Here is a 19,686-nt window from a genome sequence, read left to right as displayed (position 1 = left end):
ATTTCCCTTACAGTGATACAGTAATTAAATATTCCCAGCAGTGTACAAAAAGTTATTTAGGAAAACATCTGGTCTAAATAAAAATTAAGCTACCTATTTTCAGTGTTAACTTTATTACTGATAGTTTGAAATTTCATTATTTTTTAATAATAATATGTCGATGAAAGTACTGACCATGTGGATGAAATTTTGTGTATACCTTCATTTAGGTTTAAGGCTGGGAGTAAGGAAAGTCTACTGAAAGTACCTCTTACAGTCTCACTTCATTATCTTTAAGTTGTCTTCTGAGAATAACTTATATGTTAGGAAAACCTAGCTGGCAGGAGTGCATTATTATATTGAGCTTCACAGCCCTTGTGGTAGGGCAGTGGCACCAGACTGGAACAAGGCTCTTTAGACTGAAGTGGGCTACCACTCTCTGCAGAGCTGATAAGAACACAGGTTTAATATAAACAGGTTTATTTATCAGATGAATATTCATATCAGCGTGGACTTTTGTATGCAGGCTTAACTTTCTCCTTGTGCTGTCTTTTGATGGTGTACTCTTTAGGGAAATGAAGAAAACATGCCTGCTTTACAGTTCTCGTAACACAATCAATAAAAACCTTGTGAGGTACTTTCAACTAATGAGCAGCTAGAGGACAGCTGAACTCCATGGAATTAGGGGTAGGAGGTACTTAAGGGAGCTGAGTAAAGCTGAGTGACAAGCCTAGCAGGTTTTTCTCTTGATTTGAACACTTAGCCATTTACATGTATTTGTGTTGTCAGCTTAAAGATACAGAGGTATTGGTTGGTTGGGAGGCTGATGAACCACCTACAGTATGTAGTTAACAAGAAATTAGTATTAGTAGAATGTGAAAACCCCAGTCACGTACTTGAATAATACAGAAAAAAAGCTTCCCATACTTTAAAATGAAATCTTACTTTTAAACCTTTTTTTTTATTCTGCCCATTACTGTGGTACATGCAATTCTTGATCTTTTATTGCTGTGGTGGAGTAATTGAGCATTCAGATATTGAGTTTACATGCTGTCTAAAGTGTTTAGTTAAAGAGATCCAAATATTCACTTTATGCTGTTCTTCTGCTTATTTGGAAGCATCTCTTGAAATTGCCACTGAATATTTTATTTCATCAATTCTTTTAAATGTATTTCTGTGACTGAAGAAGGATTGCTTGCATATTTCACCATAAAAGCACACTCTGGAAAGAAATTTAGAGATTGATGGTTTAAAAACAAGCAGAAAAATGACAAAGGCTGCAAAGGAACCGTACTGAAAATTAATTAAATATTGTTAGAGATAGGTTTAGATTACCTGCTTTCTGGGATGGGTAGAATTCAGAATCTTATTTTTAAAATCAAATTCTCCTTTCTGCTGCGTTTTTATTTCCACCTTTTTTATTCAGTTGAAGAAATAATTATTTATATTTAGCTTATTATTAGGCATTATTTTCTAGTGATTTAAATTAGATGTTAATGTCTAGGTACATGATTTAGTTCTTGGTACTTATTCCGGCTGATCTCCAGTGTCAGGATCCATGCCACTGCTGAGTTATGTGATGACATTATTTCCTTCTAAGATTAATGTCTTTTGGAGCTAATGGAGGACCTTAATGAATTTATTGGACTACAGATTAAGTTTTGTGGAGGGCAAACCATGACTTTGTGCACTTTTACTGTAATTATGAACGTTAGCAAAATATCACTATAATTAGGCCATCATAGCTCGTGTTTAGTTAATTTCACATATTAATTGAAGTTAATAAATTCAGTCACTTTAGTTACTGAGACTAATTTAGATAACAGACACATAAGATTTTGTATATGTAGCAAGGTATATATGCAGGACTGCAAGCAGTCATGTTATCTATAAAGATCTAAAGAGTTTGCTGCCACTCAGAAGGTATATGATAACTTTCTGATCATAGCCCATTGCAATGACACATCAACATAGAGTAGCTTCTGCAAACCAAACAATAAAACCTAGCTAATAAGGAGCTGACAGTTGAAGACATTACCTACAGTGGAAGACTGATTTGGGAAAAACAAACAGATCTCAGAAATGTGAATGTTCCAGGAGTTAGTGTGAAACAGGCACAGAAGAAACATACCTTTTACTGCTTTTACACTTCAGGTGGGTGCTATTAATTCAATGCAATATGCTATACTTAAATTCCATTTTTATTAATGATTTTGTCAAGACTTAGGTAATCCCCTGGGAAGTATCTATTCTTCCTTTTTATGAGAAACTTGATAGTGTTCTTACTATGAAAAGCAAATGTTCTATTGCATAAATTAAAACATTTTTAGTTTTGACTGAGAGGAAAAAATAGTTGATGCAGCAAAAGTAATATTTAGCAAAATGTGTTAATATGTATAAGTAATTGCATATAGGTAACTCATTTAACAAAATTCTTTTTGTTGATTCATCAAACTGGCAGTATTAGAGTTTCTGTGGATTGTGTCAATCCTATTGATCAGAGAAGAAAAGTTTATATACTAATTAAATAGCATCAAAAGAAAAATTAAAATTCAACTAAAAAGGAATTCGGGTAAAATCCTGGTTCTACTGACATCTAAGGGAATCTAGGTCTTTGATTAATGCAGTCAGGGTTTCACCAGGTGCATAGAGTTGTGTTTTGAGGAGGATAGAAATTTACCATAGTCAGAAATGTTGGATAAAAATTGCATCCTTGTAAAGTTATGTATTTTCAGATATAAAACAAGAACAATTGGTCACCTAAAACTGATTAGTTATAACATAATTGATATAAATTCTTTTTCATTAGGTTAAAATTTCATTAAGAACGCAGAAGTTAGTTGATTGTCTTGATTCTAGAAACAAAATGCTGAGAGAACAAACTGGAGCATAAGAGCATAGTTCAAGATAAAACATTGAAAACACAGACAGAAAGCAAATATAAGTGCCTTTTAATCATGCTATTTATTTCATCTACGAGTTGATGTGGAACTGAGAAAAGTGCTACACTGTGAGTTCTTTTTCCATGTGTTGTTAAATATCCTGGGCTCAGCCTGCTGAGAACCCATGACAATGAGCTGAAATACAACCTAATAGACAGGTTTGTGGAGAAGTGGCCACTTACCATAGGCAGGCAAATGGCTTCCATCTGTGGGACAGGTGCCTATTCATTGGGAGATGCTTACATGCTTCACTTCCCTTCCCACAGCCTACCTGCCTTCAGATCCCCTGTTTACAACTCTCACTGTACCGGCTGACTTTCAACACCAGTTTTCCCGTGAGTTCTAACTCTACAGCATTCTGTATCACCATACTCTCATCCGCTCTTATACAGATCTGAAGGTGGGCAAAACATCTTATCTATGAACCCTACACTACATACCATACTATTTCTTGATTTTTATTAAGTGTTAGAGTAGAATTGGTTTGGAAGGGAATTTACAGGTCATCTAGTCCAAACCTTCTGTGGTAAACAGGGACATCTAACTAAATCAGGTTGCTCAGAGCCCCATCAAGCCTGACCTTGAATGTCTCTAGGGATGAGACCTCCACCACCTCCCTGGGTGACCTGTTCCAGTGTTCCACCACCCTCATGGTAACAAACTTCTTAATATCTACTCTAAATCTACCCTTCTCTAGTTTAAAACCACTGCCCCTCATCCTATTGCTCCTTGTCCTTGTAAACAGTCCCTCCCCAGCTTTCTTGCAGGCCCCCTTCAAGTACTGAAAGACCATTATAAGATCTCCTTATAGCCTTCCTTTTTGGACTGCTGTTTAGACACATCATTTTTTACAGGCTATACAATTTCGTTTTTAGCAGTAATCCATAAAATTCATGACAGGAACTTGAACAGAAATGTAGAAAATTAACAACTCTGTGTCTTCATCACCTGAGCATTTCCTGCGAACACCAAGGACTTTGAAATTCAATTTATTCCCCCCTTTTTTGGGGGGGGAAAGGTGGAATAGGTAATATTGAAGCTGTGAAAGATATAATATTTTTTATTATTTGTTTTCAATAACTAGTGTCTTATTTATCCATCAATATGCTGTGCAAAATTTACTCTGATTATTTTAAATTTGCACGTAAGTTACTGAACAAAACAGAAGAAGGCTGCTAACTGCAATTTTTGTAGGATATGGATATAAATTTATTTTAAATCCCTTCTAAAATAAATTGGAATGCACTGTATGGTTACTCAGGAAGCTCTTAACAATAATAAAAAAAAAAGTTAAAAAAAAAAAGTAATTTTACAGATACCTGCAGGAAAATCTAGAATAGTGGTCATTCATATTAAATTTATATCAGCTTTATGAGATTTTTGTCATCTTGACACATTTATGGAGCTGTTAAATTTTTGCTGCCTGGGGGATATAATGTACTTGATGTGACCCCACTTATTAAATCGAGACCATGCAAGTAACATTGACGACTTGTCATTCAAGACTAAAACAGGGCCAAGTCTTCTCTGTTTCTAGAGGAAGGACATTTGTCAGAGAAATAGGTAGTATGATCTATATCAACACAATACTTGCTATGATAGCCTAAAAGACCTTCTGTTGCTCTAACATTAAACCTGAGTGGACAAGCAGGTATACAAGTTTTGTTACGTATTTCAAATTTCTCTATTAATGTACTTTTTAAAAGCTGTATTTTGTATATGGTTATGCAAGTGAGCATACGTTGTACTGAGGCCTTATCACTGTATTGTCATCACTATGTCAGAATTTCCATGAGCAGTAAGTTGACTCAAATCCAATTTAAATACAGAATTGGTTTTTAAACCTTTTTTATTGATGTGGGAAACAGATCAAATAACCAAAAAATGTCAGTATCACCTGTAGTTCAGAGAGATCAAGTTTAGAATAATTCTATCTAGAAGTTAGGATTAGAATTAGAATTAGGATTTCATATCATTGACCAAGAAGGTTTCAAGATCATAAACAACCAATTCATCAGGAAGAAAGTCGTTGGGTTGCTACATCTCTGTGCTTTGTACTTTATTCTTCATAATCACTCAAAAATATTAAGTCATTTTCAAAAAATGAATACTTTCATCTTCATACCTTCATATTATATAGAACACACAGTATTTTTGGCTAAAATAATAAATGAACACTTCAACTTCTTGAAATGCTTTAAGAACGTGTGGAACAAAAACATTTTGTTTAAGTTCAAGTTACTATTTATACTATAAATACAAATTAATAACTTTGTTGTCAGTAGTTTCTTGTTAAATTCTATCAAACTAAACGTCTTTATATTTGAAATTTTAGAGTTAATTTACAGGTTTATTTTTGCTAGTAAATTTGTATTATCTGTGATGGTGTACATTCTTCTGATAGAAAAATTCATTCTTTGTTGTAAAGCCAAAGTCTTCCTATTTTTACTAGGCACTAACTTCATGGTCTTGCACATATTGCTGAAACCCTCATTAGGCAATATTGGTTATATAGGTTTTAGAGTCACTTAGGGAAATCTCATGACAAATGTTTCTATTTCTAAACATCATACTTTTTTACTGAACTGAATCATAGCCATACAAATTCTTATCTTGTTCTTTTTATTGTCTGAAATCCATCCTTTTTACATTTTGTTTTGTGTAGTGCTATCAACACTACAGTGTCTCTCTAATATTAACATTGCAAACCTACTTACCTTGCCAAATTGGTAAAGAAATTTTACAAGAATGTGTGTTCTGGTGAGCATTTACAGCAATTTTTTTCTGCCCAGATGAAAAGTGTGGTGAACACAGTCTCTAGTGTCTTAATACTGTAGTTTTCTGAGTGAATAATTACAATGACACATAGCATGTGGGAGTTGATGAAAGGTTATGTGTTTTTGGGCTGGAGAATCCCCATTTTCTTATTCTTTCTGCTTTCTCCTTTTTCTATAAATTCTGGAGTATCCCTATAGGTCAGGGACTCTAATTTTTGAAGAAGTAAGTAAATTCCAGATATTAAAAAAAGAATAAATACCAGAAACCTAGTACATATTTCACTGATAACTGTGCCTTCACTGTTCACAGAGAATCACACAGAATTGTCAGGGTTGGAAGGGACCTCAAGGATCATCTAGTTCCAACCCCCCCACCATGGGCAGGGATACCTCACACTAGATCAGGCTGCCCAGAGCCACATCCAGGATGGCCTTAAAAACCTCCAGGGATGGGGCTTCCACCACCCCTTTGAGCAACCTCTTCCAGTGTCTCACCACCTTTATGGTGAAGAACTTCTTCCTAGCATTTAACCTAAATCTACCCTCCTCTAGCTTGAATCCATTCCTCCTAGTCCTATCATTACCTGACACCCTAAAAGTCCCTCCCCAGCTTTCTTGTAGGCCCCCTTCAGATACTGAAAGCCCACAATAAGGTCTCCTCAGAGCCTTCTCCCCTCCAGGCTGAACCCCAACTTTTTCAGCCTGTCCTCACAGGAGAGGTGCTCCAGCCCACAGATCATCCTGGTGGCCCTTCTCTGGATGCATTCCAGCATGTCCATATCCTTCTTGTAATAGGGGCTCCAGAACTAGACATGGTACCCCAGAGGGGGTCTCACCAGAGCAATGCAGAGGGGGAGAATTGCCTCTCTTGATCTGCTGGCCACACTTTTCTTGATACAACCCAGGATGCAGCTGGATTTCTAGGCTACAAGTGCACACTGACAGCCAGCTAGAGTAAAATTCTAAACATAATACAAAGTACATAGAGTAACTTTTCTGCACAGAAGATAACCATCTGTGACTCATTGTAGCCACAGGGTTTTCTCAGGAGGGTAAATTTTGCATGCTAAACAGGGAAGAGACAAGCAACTTCCACAAATCTAGTTTAATTCACAAATCTTCTTGGCAGATTGTAAATTATAGCATCCAGAATTTTTTGTCAGGGTGATGAATGAATGAAGCTGAAAACAAAAATATTAATATTATCACATCAAATATATATATCCGGTTATGTTCCATATATTATATATAGCACTGAATTTTCTTTCATTTAAAAGCTTACTTGGGAAAGGCAACAGATATAATATTTGTATTAAAACTTTAATTTATTTTTTTATTAATTACATTAGTGGAATTTTTTTTTGTTGTCCTTCCAAAAGGTGTGTTACAAGTTCATTTACAACAGTTTTCCTTTATAACTTTGGGCTTAATTTGTGAGGCCAGTATGAAAATTTTTAATGAAAACTGAAAAATCTGTGTATTTTTGCAACTAAAAATAGAATATGTAGCAGAACTAAAGTTTTCTGCATTTGCATCTCTGTGTTTCAGAAAAGACCTTAATTTTGAAGACTTATATGTTATATTTTCAGACTGATCCTGGATTTTCCAGTATTATTCTCCTCTGAACTACATCTGTTTCATGTGGATCAGTATTTGAGGCAGAGGTAGCACAGGGCACTGCAAAATTATTTTTAAAACCTCAAGAGAACCATATTTAAACTATAACATGTTGACACACCTAGTAGTACTATAGACAGGGAAATCACTTAATACATATGACTTACCAAAAATTACTGGGTTTAATATTCCATTTCTGATAAAGTATAGAGATGCTAATATGAATTATTTTAGAAAATAAATATTTGTGTTATCTGTTTGGAAAAGTTGCCCTCAGTGTTTTCAGCTATTGTGGGGACAGGTCAGTCAGGCATGAAGAATGGCAGCATGAGTGCAACCTTTTCATCTTCATTAAACCTCTTCAGTTACTGTCTTCTGTCATCTTGGAACACTATGAGTTCTCTCTATATGCAGATCTGGAATGGACCTCAGTAACAAAAAGAGGGCCTCAGTTAAAAAGAAAAGAAAAAACTGAGTAGTCATGAAGAATGTTAGCTGTTTCCTTTTTTTATCTTCACTCCATGTTTGCTTGCTTTCATGAACAGATTTTTTTTTTATTTATTACCACCAAATATTCATAGCCACAATCTTATTTTTGTAGTTTTTGTAATAGTTAAACAACACCTAAGATGTGCTTAGAAGAAATGCAAACCACTGAAGAAAACTAAACCACAGCCATTTAAAGGCATGCATATCACACATTGGTATATGAGATATGCTACCTCTAAAGGATTACTATGTCAGCAATATGCAAAAGTACTTTATTGACTGCAATAGCTATCTCTGAAATAGATTTTTATCCTACATGGCAAGAGGTGTCTTTTATAGCCCAGTATTAGGAAGAAGGCAACTTTTAAGTTTAGATTCTTCTAAAGGGGCAGTTTCTCTTCAGCTATTTCATCTATATCATACTTTAAAATATGATTGGAATTTGGGCTTGGGATATGGGATGACTGTTAACATGCCAAAAAATTCTTAGATATTGAAAAATATCTCACCGAAAGAAAACTGAAGAAACATTTTTTTATAATCTGATCTTCTGACAGCTGTATGAAGAAGAGCTTCTAGTTTCTAGATTCATACAAAGTCTCGGCTATAAGTAAGTTTATCTATTAGTTATTTCATTCTTTTCCAGTCTATACTCCCACTATTTGTCAAAAGCTAGTCAGGTCAGATGAACTTTCTCACTGAGGTAGATGAAGTATTTCATTACAATTTCCATTATCATAGGAATAGAGAAAAATCATTCTGAACTGAAAGCTATGTCAAAATATTTAAAATAAATATAAATTGCAGGAGTTTAAATATTTATCTTATCCATACTGTTTGGGTCTATTTTTAAATGCAGTATTTGAAATCTGCCTGTAGTTTTTAAATAAGCTGTTCCATCAGGGCAATTTTTATTTGCAGGATGTTTTATTTCATCTACTCACCAGTCTTCTCATCCATTTTGTTACTAAGGGGAAATAGATGTTGAGCCCTTTGAGGGGGGAAATCACCTCTTCAGGAAAAAGAGGGAACGCTGCAGGTCCATTAGCTTTTACAACACTGTCTTGGTATCAGTGACAAATTCCACAATAGATGGGTTATTGTAGTGGAATTTCAACTGCTAAACAATGGACCATCGTGAATAGTTTAGGTGAAATAATGAAACTTAATACAGGAAACAGGCTTTTATCACTTGGTTATTGCAGAAACAACAAATAATGAGTAAAGACCGTATCATGATTTACTGTATAAATGCCACTGAATACAGAGAAGTGTGGCACTGAACCTGTTACTATCATGTAGTTAGCTTCTAGTGGAGGGCAAGAGACAGTAGCTAATAGGAGTGTGTGAAATTCAGGAGAAGTCCTATTTTTGTGCATGTTAAGGTATATGTTGAATTGCTGGAGCATGACCAGAGAAGGGCAACGAGGCTGGGGAGAGGCCTTGAGCACAAGCCCTATGAGGAGAGGCTGAGGGAGCTGGGGGTGTTTAGCCTGGAGAAGAGGAGGCTCAGGGGTGACCTCATTGCTGTCTACAACTACCTGAAGGGAGGTTGTAGCCAGGAGGGGTTTGGTCTCTTCTCCCAGGCAACCAGCACCAGAACAAGAGGACACAGTCTCAAGCTGCACCAGGGGAGGTTTAGGCTGGAGGTGAGGAGAAAGTTCTTCACAGAGAGAGTGGTTGGCCATTGGAATGTGCTGCCCAGGGAGGTGGTGGAGTCACCATCCCTGGAGCTGTTCAAGAGGGGATTGGACGTGGCACTTGGTGCCATGGTTTAGATAGGCATGAGGTGTAGGGTGACAGGTTGGACTCGATGATCTTTGAGGTCTCTTCCAGCCTTCTTGATTCTATGATTCTATGATTCTATATATGAGACACCCAAAATACATAGCTATGTTTCACAATTAATTTAAATAACATAGCAAACCTGGTTTTTTATACGTAAGACAGTTTTGTTCACAAAACTATTAAAAAATCTGCTAAAAGGTGTAGCATCAGACTAAAGTTGGTATTTGACATCTTAAGCAAAGATCAGTACTGAGGGTGAAACAGAAGAAGTGAAAAAGTAGATGAATCAATCTTCCTCTCCTTTTGCTTAGTGTTAAGGAAAAAAAAGCAAGGTATTTTAGAATAGCTTAGATATCATGGTAAATGAAGGAGATACAATACTAACAGTATTATCCCAAAATTACTACAGTCCATTACAGGTCGTTTGTTACAGTGAATGAACCACACAGCCAAAGTTACATAACTTTTTGTTGTTGTTGTTTATTTATTTATTCTTCAGAATCAGTGCCAAGGAGTCTAATTTTACTGAGTGCCTGTTGGAACCAATAAGTGGTGACAAGCCTTTGAACATTCATTGTCAATTTTGTGGGCTCAGAACCTTGCTGCATATCTTTGCAGATTCGTCTTCTATCTAATTTGGAATTTTGTCATATTTAGGCACATCATCTTGTTCTTAAATTGGAGCAGTATCGTTGTGGATCAGTTGGGTGAACCAGTGTACTTAGTGGATATTATGGTTACATCTTGATATGTTTCCCAAGCAAGTAAAAGGAGAACTTCCTTGGAACGCAAGAACCACGACTAGGCATTCTCAATGGAGAATGCAATTCAGCCCCAGAGAGGTTATTTTATCATCTAGACAATATTTTTATACTTGTAGTTGGAGAAACAATTTAATCTACATATTTGAGTATGTCTAGGTAGAAAAAAAAAACTTTAGATTTCATTTTGAAAAAAAAACCAAGCCACGAATATGCACTTGTACTTTTCCAAAACAGCAATACTGTTCAGCAAGAAATAATGTTTCAAACTGCTCTGTCCTGTTTACAATATTTCTAAATGTGTAAAATATTACATGAACTATGAGGGATGATGACATTCGAAGAAAGATTGCTTTTACCATGCTACTCAAAGATCTGGTATATTTAAAGATATATTTAAATTACAACAGAAATTAAATTATAAACACAGAAAAGCGAAAAACAAAACAAAACCCCCAACAAACACCAAACCAAACAAATAGCACAAAGATACAGAAATAAGAGACTGGAAAAAGATTTTTTTTTCTCTTTCTCCTTAATTCATGTTCACTTGGTCATGCAAAAATATTTGTTTTGGAGGAACACTGACAAAACATTAAAAATACCATTTCTTTTTCTCCTCATAAAAAAATAGTATCTACAATACAAAGCAATTAAGGTTAATGCCATTGAGAAGTAAAAATTCCCTTTCCCAGGACATTTTCTAAGTCATACATTTTTTTCAGTGAATTTCAACTGATGTACACTTCAGATATTAAACAGAAGGGTTTTTTTAACAGAAGCTGTTTTAAAACTACTATATTTGTCATGTTTTAATTAATGGGTAACTAATATGCTGTCTTGGACAGTGAATGATCACTATTTCTTTTTCCTGGAAGAAGGAAGGAGTTGCCCATTCCCTTCATCCCCAATGGAAGGAGGACAAATAAACTGGATACATGTGACCTTGGGTTTTGGTTCTTTCTTGCCTACTGAATTATTCCTCTGGTTCCAATTTACAAGCACAACATGAAATTTAGATTGTGCATGAAAGATCTCACTTTCCAGGCAACATGTACCCTAACAGTACTTCCTCTGCAATATAGGAAGCACAAACAAGTTTTGTATTTGCTTGACACTATCTCAGACAATAGTTCAGGCTCTTAGCCACTGGCCCATATACTTCCTGAATACGTGAGCTAGGCACAACTCTAACATTGTAGAGGGGCAAATTCCTGTCAAAAAAAAAAAAAAAGTAATTGCATTTAAGTTCCATAGAAGCCTATAGAAGCATCCAGGGACATATGACAATCGATATTAGATCCCTTTGGAAATGCCAATCACTAAGAGTAGTGTATTATAAAAGCCATGACTCGTATGAGATTTCACCATGGATTTGGCCAAGAAATCTCGTAGCCTGTGAAACTACATCCTGGCCTCCCTTAGCGTACTCTCTGCTCCTTTATCTCATCTGAATTTCTTAGTGTGGCTGGTTCAGCAATATGTAATTGAAAAGAAACCAAGTGAATAAATAAACTACTAGTAACAGATAGTGATCTAGTTCATTGTGTGCTGAGACAGGAGGATAACCTAACCTACATGTGCGGGTAAGATTGTACGACCAAGTCAGTTTTCTTCCCACCTCTTTCACCTTTTTACATAATATATAAAAATACATCTTTTTTCCTGTCAACTGTCTCTTTTCTAGCCTAAAGAATCTCAGTTTTAAGTCATATCAGTTGCTTTTCTCTGGACTTTTCCAAGTTCTTTCATAAACTTAATGAGCTGTAATCCAACTTCATACAACATTCAAGAGATCAGTGCATCATGTGTTTCCATGACAGTGTGACAATGTTTTCTATTTTGTTCTATTATTTCTTGCACTTGATTAATTTTTTTTTCACTGCTCCTATTTTTGAGCTGATATACTGAAAACCCCAAGACACCACTCTGATAAAGTCTAGAGTCCATTGTTTTGCATGTAAAATTAAGGGGTTTTTTTCTATATGCATCACTGTACATCTCTGTTTCTACACCTAATTTTATCTGCCATTTTATGGTAAAATTGCTCAGGCTTTTTTTATTCTCCCTGAAATTGCTTACAGATGGTTCCTATCCTCAATATCCTACCCTAACGTATTGTAAAACTTCTTTCTTCACCTTCCCAGAAAAGCTGTGAATATAGTGTAAAAAAGCAGATAGTAGTACAGATTCTAAAGCAGTCTCTGCTGAAAGCTGCTCATTCTTTTTTTTTCTGTTTGCTTCTTTCTTTACATTTCATTCTTCCTAATAGAACTTCCTGTTTTAATCTAGGCATGGGAGAGGAAACTTCTTGAGTGCCTTAGAAATAGACAATTGAATTTTCCTTTTCCACACACTGCTTCAAAATCAAAATCTGGAGGTTCTGTCTTCCTGATGAACCCCAATGAAAACCTGTATTGAGATCAATAGAGGAGAATTATTTTCCTCTGTGATCATGACTGTTGCCAATGAAAAGTGTAGATATTGAATGGATATTTACTTCTAACACAGCATCTTTTATTTCTGAAATATTCAGCTATTTGCAAAGCATGTGGCATTACAAACTGTACATGCTTGCTTGCATTATCCTCCTTTTACAATTTTACTTAAGACTGCAGCCAGGAAGTGACAAGTGGAGCCCATTTGCCCTTAATCATTATCAGATCATAAGATATGCCAAAAAGATGACCAAAATGATCTGTGTTCTACTTAATGTATTACGCTTTGTGCTTAAAAGTAAGAAGATTTATAGACAGATTTTGCCAGTATTTGAAGTTGAATTCCTTCTTATTAATTCATTTTATTCTATGTGCACTATTAATATTTGCAGCTGAAAGGATGGATCCAAATTTTGGCCTCATTTTATACTGCATTGAATCGAATGTGTAATGGACCAAATCCAGCATGCATAAACCACAAGTAACATTGTCTTTCTTAGAAATTAGATACCTGAGATTATATGATCCTCTTTTTAAAGACTCTTAAGCTGGAGAAATATTTTCTGAACACCACTAACAAAATAAGTTCTTTGTTCTTGGACAGATTTGAAGAGGGGCAACTCTTTCACAAACCATTTACAGTAGTCTGAAAGCTATTATCTGTATCCCACTGGCAATTGCTTCTGGTTATTCGTGTGTGTGTGTATATATATATATATATATATATATATGCTCTAATAAGAGCTGTCTTTTGAAATCAGCTCCTCCTTAGACCTAATCCATGAATAAAGCCATAACGCAAAGTTTATTATATCTTAGTGTGTTGCTATGGAAGTGATATTAGCAATATTGGAAATCCAGCACTGTGGGCTGTGTACAATGTGACAGAAACTGAAAGCATGAATGCTGTAGAGGAAGCTTTAATTATACACAAATATCTTTGATTCTTTGGAAAACCATTAGAGAAAAAGAGGACAGTATTTCAGAGGGAAGTATATTTAGATATCGCTGTTTATCTTGATAAGAACGTCTACAATATAAAAGCATAAAGTTCTTAATTGTCAGAAATGTGTTTTGAAAAAATAAATTTAAAGGTTGATGTTTCTTCATAAGAATTAATATTAAGAAAATGAAATATTTTTGTTACTGTTTGCTTTCATGTTCATAGGCTTCTTGTTCTTTCACGCTTTCTCAATTTTTTTTCATTCCTTTCCTTTCTTTTCATTTTAATTGTGCAATGGGAAACAGACCAAGCAGATGGTAGCAACCTAGTTCAGTTCCTTTTTAGCTGTGATTATTTCCAGTGACAAGGATGTGGGCCCCTGTATGGTAAGCCTGTTGATACTCAGGAATATAACATATATTTATGTGCAATTTAAAGTATAAAATGATTAGCTGAAGTTGGTTACAATGTTCTTTGGTGCATGGAAGGATGCAAGACCACAGAATGGATCAATACATTCATTACTAGATGGAAAATGCTATGAAAACATATTGGTGATGTAAGATTAAACTAAAGAACAAAAATCATATACAATCACTGGTTCCAGCTTTTGACAGGAAACAAGAGCCTTTAGGCAAAAATCACTGTGAATGGCAAAATGCAGCTGCTGCCTTCATTTGAATAGCCTAAAGACGAGGGAAGAGCAATCAAAACATGTCCCAGCAATAAGCAATCATTTCCAAACAGACTTAAAAAGCGATAGCACGTTAGACCCTGAAGAGTACTAGACTGTATCCTATGAAGTAGTGTTGCCAACCCCTTTGGAGGGGATACAGTGAATAAAGGAATATTCATGAGAAAAGTGTTGTTCCATAGAGAATTAAGCAGCTGCAAAACCCGCAGCCTCTGCATGAAGCATCGCATACGTTCCAGTTTTTGCAGCTGCCCTTCAGCCTCACTTCAGCTGCTGAAGCACCCAGCTATCTTTGCCTCTCTCTTTCTGACCCGAACAAACACTCCCCAGCAGCAGCTCAGAACTGTTTGCACATTCTGCAGCTATCAGTGACAGTTGTTTGTTGTTTGGGGGTTTTGTGTGGTGGTGGTTTTTTTTTTTTTCCATTTTCCTAAGAACTTAAAAAGTGGGGACATAATGGATGCCCTAAGAATATGATGGAACTATAGAGTTGTGCCTGGTAACAATCACAAATAATTTGCTCTTGTGAGTACAATTTAAGTAAAACAGTGATTTCAGGAGGAAAGAGATTCCAGAGGATGTGAAAAGCAGTAAAACACGTAAAACAGTGTAAATTACAAAAATAAATTTATCTGCAGTATTAGAGGAACATATTTTGTTGACCTGTCTCCAGATTTTCCTGCTTTATATAGCTCCATTTCTTTTCATTCACCATTTTTATCTTTTATCGCATTCCATAATTGCCAGAAACAAATGAAATCCAAAAAATTCTGTAGAGAAAAACAAGTTAAGCCCCCACAGCTGTTCACAGCAGCATGAGCTGCTACTCCATTAATTCCAATATGTATGTGTACAGGCCTCAAGCACAGCCATGTCCCAGTAACTGCTAGGAGCACAAAATTATTGTTTGTAATAAATCTTTGTAAGCCAATCAGAGGTCTGTGTACCCTTGTGTTTTGACACATGCTGTACGTGTGAGTGGCATTTCCAAATGTTAAAGAACTATGGAACAACTTCATTTTGTTATTCTCTTTATTGATAATACTTTTGATTTCTCTCATCTAGCATTATTCATAAAAATAAATAAGAAAGAAAATATTTTTTCTTTAAATTTGCTTGGTATGATAAAGAAAAAGAATTTAATTCACTCATAGAAATGTAGTACCATAGTATAGCTTTGCTATATCGTGAAAAATTTAACCCAAGATAAACAATAAGTTGTGAAAGTTTAAACTAGGCCAAACATTCAGATATTTGGTGTTGCCTGCAAATATGTTCCCTGTTAAAAAATAAAGCTGTATAGCAGAAACTGCTGAACTGACACCAAAGGTATTTTAAGTGTTTGTGTTGTCCAACAAGAGTAAATGAATAATTATCTCCATGTCTTCTTGATAGGTATGGTCATCAGTCATATGGCATCATTTTTTTTTAACTTAGAAATCATTTCATTATGATTTATGGACATTCTGCTTATAATTTCTTGAAATGTTATAGCTAATAACTGGATCAGGTTGTATGTCATACTTGGAGATCATAAGTAAGAAGCTTTTCAGTTGCATCCAGAGCCTTATATAAATACACTGATTCTAATTGACTTGGATTCACTTAAGCTGAATTGAAGTCTTTTTTATAGAAATGGCTTCATATTTAATTAAGTAAATGTCCTGGCAATCTTTTGAACTATTTATCTATGACAATTTAAATAACACCTTAATTAAATTTTTGATTAGAAGAGATGAAGGTGTGAAAAGATGGTTTGGTTTTAAAAGAAATCTAAAAACGTACTTCTGTTTACCTTACTCCACTTTACTATCTGCCAGGATCTAGGCTGAAACAGCCCCAGTTTCTTCAGCTGAAGTGAGAAAAATTCAGCTAGTGTTTGCAAATGGCTTTCAATTTGATATTGATATTTAGTAGCATGTTTTTATTGCACAATTGACTAGACACTTTGCTTGACATGTAACTCACCATAACCTCATCATTCATACAATGGAGTTAGATTTTAATTTGCTTACCTAAGCTGAGTGTTCACCTAAATCAATATGCCAGAGGGATGGGATGGGATGGGATGGGATGGGATGTCATCCAGAGCTACCTGGACAAGCTGGAGAGTTGCCCCCATGTGAACCTCTTAAGGTTCAAGAGCAAGTGCAGGGTTCTGCACCTGGGCTAGAACAATTCTTACTATCAATACAGACTAGGGGATGAGGTGCTGGTGCTAAAAATCTTTCTTTATCTTGATAAGGTTTTATTTGGATATTTAAAGGAGGCTGGAGAGGAGAATATATTTGTCCTGAGGATTGTTAAATGCTAGTGTTTACTGTTAACTGTCCTAGTGTCTCACAATAGGATTGTTCTTGTTGTTGTTAGTTTAGCTCTTACGATTTTTCATTATACCTTTTTTACTTTAATAAATGAAAAAACCATTATTACTTATATAGTTGTGACAATTTTTATACACATGTAATGTGTATAAAATGTGTATACATTTGAAACTATCTAATAATTGCTCAGAATGTTACATTTGTTTGCTTACACAATGTTTATAGCAAAACATTTCTTTTAGTACATCAAAAAGGTCAAGTTTATTTAATTTTACTCTAGCTGAGCAGATACTGAGTTGGAGTTAGTGCATCTCTGCATGAAAATGTAGATTTTTATTTTTGTTGGCATACTATTTTAAGAGTTTAAAGTTAATCTACTATGGAATATTCTCATGTGAATTTATAGAAATTCCTTAAATATCAGGTTGGAAGGGTTCTAAAGAATTACTTGGTTCAAATTTCTTGACAAAAGCATAGTTTAGGTAAGATGGCCCCACACCCTGTCCAGCTGAATCGTAAAAGCATACAGTGTTAGGGGAATCCACACTGGAGACATTATTCCAATGACCTATTGTCCTTGTGAAAAATTTTCCTCTTGTTTCTATCTGGAATCTCTCCAGGAGTAATTTGTACCCATTGTCCTCATCATTTCCATGTGACCTCTTGTGAAAGTGGAGTCTCCATTTTCTTTGTAGCCCCCCTTTAAATACTGGCACATGATGATAAGGGCTCCCCCAAATCTTCTTTTCTCAAGGCTGAACAAACCCAGTACTCTGAGGTTTTCCTCATACGTCCTTCAATCATCTTTGTAATCCTTCTTGGGACCCTCTCCAGCCTGTCCACATCTTTTTTTGTAGCGTGGAAACCAAACACTGAGTAGAGTGGGATGACTTCTTGATCTCTGCTGACAATATCTTTACTGATGTAACCCACCATCCACTTGGTCTTCCTTATTAAATTACATGACCACAGTGCTTTGAAAATGTTTATCAATCCAAAAAAACTTTCAGTTTTATGTTCTATAACACATTCAGCCTATAAAACAAAAAAAAATTGATTGTTAAATTTTAGTGGATTTTTCTGAGTATTGTCCAGATAAATATGGTCTCAAAATACTGATCTATGTTGACTTGTGTTCCATGACTCCAGATCAGAGCTTTTTCATCCACTTGTCTTAGTCTGAGATTCCTTTTTATTACCTTCTATTCTTCTAGCAATACTTATAAACCAGCCACAAAAGTCAATGCATTTCTCAGTTCCCTAGTATATCAGTATTTGAGATATGTATCAAATATTAAAGAAGACTATATTGTGGGATGTATAACATGTCATACACCTTGTAATTGGTTGTTATTACTGCATGTCTGTTATAAATGCTTCACTTATTATACTGTTTGGACTCTGCACCACAGTAGTTGACCATGTTTCCATTCCAGTCATAAGCCACGTACTTTCTTCAACACTCACTCTTTTTCTGCTTCATGTTATCCTTGGCTGATGTCACATCAACAGACAATTATTTCTTGTTGTCATCCTGCTGTAAAGGCTCTTTCCTGCCCTGAAACACTGTGTGCAGATATGAGTTGTACCTGTAAAAGAATTATGGCCTGGCATCTTCCTTATCCTTCTCTCTTTGATACCTACACTGCAGTAGGTTTTATGCACTCCTTGATTGTGGCTGTGGAACACAAATCCAAGTATGGGGAAAACTATGTAAATTAACTTTTTGCCTTTTAAAATGTCCCATGCTCTTATAAAATCAATTAATGCACAAGTTTAAGTGCTCTTATAACAAAATAGCATCAAGGTCATCATTGCCATGTCAAGGATAACATTTTTATGCTCTTTTAAACCTTTGATACCATACTGAAGTTACACAAGAGGGTATGTTTGAAGACGTGTCTCCACCAATAGCATGCGATAGTAGGCTTATGCTATGACCCATGAATTCTGTGCACATCGGGTCAAGTATGATTTATATTAAGTTTGAGCAGATAGAATTCTGTTTGTTTTATTTTTGGTGGTTAATTGGTGGCAGGTTTTTTTCCGGTTTAGTTGTGGTTTCTTCTCTGCTACCAAATGCACTCCCATGAAATGTGTAATTTATTGCATTAATTTTAGTTTGAACTGAATTTTGAAGCTGATCGATATTTTCCAGTCATAGGAATGTCTTTAGGTGAGCTGTTACTGTTGGTTCAGTTAGAATGGTATACTAGCTAAATGTTGTAGAGTGTGGCCATTTCTATCAGTGTTTCTTATTCTTTATGTGCATCTTTCAAACTTGTAGCTTTTTAAAATCAAGTAGAAGTTGTTTATATTGTGAATAGATGTCTTATAATCAATCTAAAGAAAAATACTCAACTATTTATGTTAATTTGTGGGGGATTGACCTTGGCTTAAGTAAGAAACTCATATTCGTTATATTTAAGAATGGTAATAAATTGATTGGAAGGCTTAGACTGTGTCGTTCATCTTACATCATGACTTTAACAGTTAGGCTATGATTGTAATAAAAAATGTCACTTTGGATTTTAAATCTATTTTTATCACCCAGAACATCTTATCTGTCAATATTTGATTAGAGGTCCTTGCTGCTTGAGATAGCTTTTCTCTGTCTGACAGATAATCTGAACCTCTGAGACCATCGATTGAAGCTTCATCTCCAGGAGGAAGCAGAAAACAAAAAAAAAAAAAATAGAGCCAGAAAGATCTAGGAGATAATTTTGGATTACACTTCAACTGTGGCTTCTGCCGTGAGCCCAACAGAAAGGCTGATTCTTCCTGTCTTATCACTGCAAAGACAGACTACTCCTGTATTGATTTAGACAGAGAAGTTCAAATAAGTTCTAGCTTGATTATTTCTTCATAACATCTCATCTGAGTTTAAAGGGAAATTATCCCCTTTTTTGTTGTTGTTCTTGTACTTTTCAGCCT

This window comes from Indicator indicator, chromosome 8, assembly GCF_027791375.1.
Source record: "Indicator indicator isolate 239-I01 chromosome 8, UM_Iind_1.1, whole genome shotgun sequence".
Classification (NCBI taxonomy): Eukaryota; Metazoa; Chordata; class Aves; order Piciformes; family Indicatoridae; genus Indicator; species Indicator indicator.
This window is presented reverse-complemented; position numbering follows the sequence as displayed.